Source organism: Nicotiana tabacum, chromosome 10 (genome assembly GCF_000715075.1).
Source record: "Nicotiana tabacum cultivar K326 chromosome 10, ASM71507v2, whole genome shotgun sequence".
Classification (NCBI taxonomy): Eukaryota; Viridiplantae; Streptophyta; class Magnoliopsida; order Solanales; family Solanaceae; genus Nicotiana; species Nicotiana tabacum.
The window spans coordinates 109,093,791-109,098,996 of record NC_134089.1 but is presented as its reverse complement, the minus strand read 5'-3'; the positions used below and the strand labels follow the sequence as shown (position 1 = coordinate 109,098,996).

The following is a 5,206-nucleotide window of genomic DNA, read 5'->3' as shown; positions in this document are numbered from 1 at the left end:
TTGATTACTGGCATACTATATGCGAGGGATGCGAGAAAAGTATGGGAAGATCTGAAAGAACGATTTGATAAGGTGAACACATCACGAGTCTATCAACTGCAAAAGGCCATAACAACAATAACTCAAGGAACAGACAGTGTCTCAATTTATTTTTCTAAGCTCAAAAATCTGTGGGATGAATTTGCTAGCATGGTTCCTCCTCAATGTGACTGTGCTTGATCAAAGAATTTCATCAAGTTCATGGAAAAACAGAAGGTACTGAAGTTTCTAATGGGCCTAAATGACAACTATGAACAGGCTCGTAGTCAAATTCTTATGACCAGTCCAACGCCAAGTATCAACAAGGCATATGTAAAACTTATTGAAAGGGAAAGTCAAAGATTAGTGGCTAATACTTCTACTATAGGTGAAGGAATTGACTTAGCTGCTTTGTTAGCTGGTAAAGAAGGAAATTACCAGAACTATCAAAAACCAAAGAGAAACTAGAATGTGCAATGTGATTTTTGTCACATGAAGGGTCATGCAAAAGAGGGATGCTACAAGATAATTGGTTATCCTCAAGACTTCAAAAACAAGAAGAAAGGGAATACAAACACTGCATATAATGTTCAGGTTAAGAATCTTAATCCTAATTTTGCAGGTGTTGATGATAGAAGAGGAGAAATACCAACAACAATAAAGGAAGAAAACTGGGGCAGAGCACCTCAACTCACAGCAGGTCAATATGATCATATTATGAAGTTGCTCAACAAAGACACTCCAAAGGATGTAACGGAAAACATGGCAGGTACAACTTACTCCTTTGTAGCAAAGATAGCAAAAGGAAATTGGATAGTTGATATAGGAGCAACCAACCATATGGTAGTTGATTTAGGAATGTTAACAAATGTTAAGAATGTTAGTCCTACTAGAGATAAAAGAGTTCATTTTTCTAATGGAGAATGTACAATTGTGTCACAAATTGGGAACTGTAAGATCACAGAAATGGGGAAATTCAAGATATATTGTATGTTCCTGAGTTTGCATATAATCTTCTTTCAGTATCAAAGATAACAAGGGACTTACATTATTTTGTCTCTTTCTATCCTGATTTTTGCCTGTTCCAGGACCTCTCAAATGGAAAAGTGAGGGGGATTGGTAAAGAGAAAGATGGACTCTACCTATTAATCCCAATGGCTTCCTTAGACACTGACAAAAATGTGCCAATAGTCAAAGGGTTAAGTACAGACAACAAATGAGGACATATCTCTGTGGCACAAAAGATTAGGACATGCATCTGGAGGATCTTTGAAGGAACTTCTGGGATATAAATTGGAGGATTGCAGATCTGTAATAGATATTTGTGATATATGTCCAATGGCTAGACATGTGAGACAGCCTTTTCCATTAAGCAGTACTAGAACTACTAAAATTTTCAACTGTTGCATTTAGATGTATTGGAATCTTGCAGTGTACCAACATTTGATGGCAATAAGTCCTTTCTCACAATTGTAGGTGATTACTCTCTTGTGACTTGGATCTTTCTCTTGCAATTTAAAAGTGATGTCATGATTGTTTTTAAGTCATTTCGTAAGCTGATACAAACACAGTTCAATGGAATAGTATCGACAATTAGGTCTGACAATGGTGGAGAGTTTGTCAATTCAGCTATGCAGGACTTGTGCACATCTGTGGGGATAGTTCACCAGAAAATATGTGTCTATACACCACAACAAAATGGTGTGGTTGAGAAAAAACACAGACACTTACTTGAAGTTGCAAGAGCTTTCAAATTTCAAGGTCATATCCCTATGGAGTTCTGGGGACATTGTGTTTTGACTATAGCATATGTTATTAACAGGCTACCATCACAGACACTCGATGGTAAGTCACCATATGAATTGTTCTTTGATAGGAAGCCTCCATTTTTTATTTGAAAACACTAGGATGCCTTTGTTTTGCAAGTGCATTACCTAGGACTGATAAGTTTTCCAGTAGAGCTATTAGTGCTGTTTTTATGGGGTATTCTGGTGTCACTAAAGGGTACATCCTATATAATTTGTATAGGCACAAATTCTTTGTCAATAGAGATGTGGTGTTCAAGGAGTCCGTATTTTCTTTTCAGGTTACAGCTGATGATCTTAGGAACCAAGTCAAACCTTGTATTCGCAGTACTGCCAATGATGTTTTTAGTTTTGAAGGTAGAAATACATATGATCCTATTGATACAACTATTTAGCATCTACATGTACCAGATGGTAATGCAGAAGATATTCTCCAACATGTTGAGAATTTACAGACTTCAAATGGCATTGCACAAGATTTGCCTTCTGAAGATCAACATAACACTACCATTGGAAGCATCTCTCCCATAATCCATGACTCAGAGGCCACCACATTAGAGACTATTACATCCCTTCCTGATCATCATATAGCACAAACACATCCTAATACCCTAAGAAAATCACAGAGGGAATCTAAAGAACCAGTCTAGTTGACAGATTATATGACCACAAGGAAGTCAGGAAACACTACTTTATACCCCATCCACAATTATGTCACATATGATAATCTTTCTCCTTCTTATCAGGCATACTTGGGTGTATTCTCTTCGGTTGTTGAGCCTAGAACCTTTCAGGAAGCTTCTAAGGATCCAAGATGGGTAGAGGCTATAGAAACTGAAATTCAAGCCCTGCAAGCCAACAACACTTGGGAACTAGTTCCCCTGCCTCAAGGGAAGACATCAATAGGTTGTAAATGAGTTTACAAAGTCAAGCTTAAGGCCAATGATGATGTGGAGAGATTCAAAGCAAGGTTAGTAATCAAAGGCTACAATCATAGAGGGGGTCTTGATTACAATGAGACCTTCTCCCATGTAGTGAAAATTACCACAGTGAGAACTGTACTTTCATTGGTAGCTATGTATAATTGGCCAGTCCAACAACTAAATGTCTACAATGTATTCTGCAAGGTGACCTACATGATGAAGTTTACATGCACCTACCACATGATTTTACAAGTCAGTGGGAGACTGGATTGGTGTGTCGAGTTGTAAAATCTCTCTATGGTCTGAAACAAGCAAGCAAACAATGGAACCTAAAACTGATAGAGGCATTGTTACATGTTGAGTTCAAGCAAAGCAACTTAGACAATTCATTATTCATCAAGAAGAAAGGAGAAGATATAGTGGTAATACTAATATATGTTGATGATATGTTGGTTACAGGAAACAACTTGCAGCTGATTTAAACCACCAAAGCTTTCTTACAGCAGGCCTTCAAGATCAAAGACTTACGTGAACTGAAGTTTTTTCTTGGCATGGAGTTCAGCAAATCCAACAAAGGTATTCTGATCAATCAAAGAAAGTATGCATTGGAAATAATTTCAGATTTGGGATTAAGTGGAGCAAAACCAGCCTGGACCGCATTAGAAACAAATGTCAAACTGGCAGTTCCAGAATTGGACCAGCTAATGGTATAACAGAGGACCAAATGTTAGAAGATGTAGGCCAATATCAGAAGCTGATTAGAAAGCTATTGTATCTAACTATGTCCAGACCAGACATTGCATTCTCAGTACAAACTCTTAGCCAATTCATGCAGCAACCAAAGAAGTCTCATTGGGATGCAACTATAAGAGTGGTGAAATATATTAAAAGGGAACCAGGACTAGGGATCTTATTGAGCAGTCAAAATTCAAGTGAGATCAATGTTTTTTGTGATGCTGATCGGGCCTCATGTCCTAACACTAGAAAGTCAGTGTCAGGGTACCTAATCAAGCTTTGAGAGTCTCCAGTTTCATGGAAGTCAATAAAAGCAAAACACAGTTTCTAAAAGCTCAGCTGAAGCTGAATATAAAAGCATGGCAAGTGCAGTCTCAGAAGTTGTTTGGCTAACAAGATTGCTAAAGGAATTGGGAACATAAGTGAAACTTCCAGTACATGTACATAGTGATAGCAGGGCTGCAATGCAAATAGCGGCAAGTCCAGTGTTTCACGAAAAAATAAAACATACAGAGATCGACTGTCATTTTATTAGACAAAAGATACAGGAAGGCCTGGTGAAGAATCAATACATTCCTTCAAAGGAGCAACTAATAGATATTCTAACTAAGGGATTAGGAAGGCCACAACATGAGTATCTAGTTGGCAAGCTGGGAGTGCTCAATGTCTTTGCACCCACTAGCTTGAGGGGAAGTTATGAAATGGGCATTATATGTGATGTTAGTGTTAGTGTATAAGAGTAGAATATTGTTATACAATCTGTTAAATAGCATATATATATGCGTGTGTGTGCGCGCGCGCACGGGGAAGTTGGGTAGTTAGTTAGAAATGTGATGTGTCTATATGTAGTTAGTTAGCCAATGTAACAGTACAACTTTCTCTTCTTCATTTTTTTGAAATGCAGAGCTCAACTCATTTTCTCTCTTCTCTCAAATCTGTCTAGTTATATTCCACAGCTGACTCACACGATTTGTTCACAAACGTCATGCTTGTTTAGTCTCATTCAACAATTAGTAGCTAGGTTGATCAAATATGTTGATTATCATTTAATTTCTACCCATAAATTAAACCTCTGTATTGGAAGCTATAGGAAATTATGCTATACTCCCTCGAAGGAGAGACAGCAAGTTTAACACCATGTGATTTAAATTCTTAATTAACTATAATACCAACCCTAGTTTTCACATATGCATATAGAACTGAAATCCTGAAATTCCCTTTTGACTTTTGGGATGCAACTAGAACTGAAAATATTCAAAAACTTAAACAATGAAATTTTGACTTTTTCTTGTCGATGATCCTCCACTTATCAGGTCGATAATTTTAATAATTAGCTTCAGCTTGTCCAAACCTCCAAAGGAAAGATAAATTAGCCATTAGGGGTTAGGTTAGGTTAGGTTAGTTCTTGCTATTTAATCCCTGGGGTTTAAAGTGACCCAAATGTTTGGCAGCGCACTTGAAAGCCTATAATCAGTTTGAATGTATTGTGGAGGAAAATAGTATTTTAATTGGTACGTTAAAAGTGAAATTTGCATGTGCATCGCCAAGTATCTAGTCAACTAAAGTCTACCACAAAGAATATTCATGTTTGCGCTGCAGTGAATTGAATTGGCTTGTCTAGATTTTGAATTAATGGGAGGCTCATGCATAATTATTCATATGAATGATACCAGTCTCAATTTGTAATTGTAATTTTTTGTTATACACTTATACTTATATTACACA

At 37.1% G+C, this 5,206-nt stretch overlaps 1 pseudogene; it reads left to right on the top strand.

The window, feature by feature from the left end:
• The first annotated feature begins 240 nt into the window (after positions 1-240).
• Positions 241-3,764, top strand: LOC142165296 (uncharacterized; annotated as a pseudogene).
• The last annotated feature ends 1,442 nt before the right edge of the window (positions 3,765-5,206 follow it).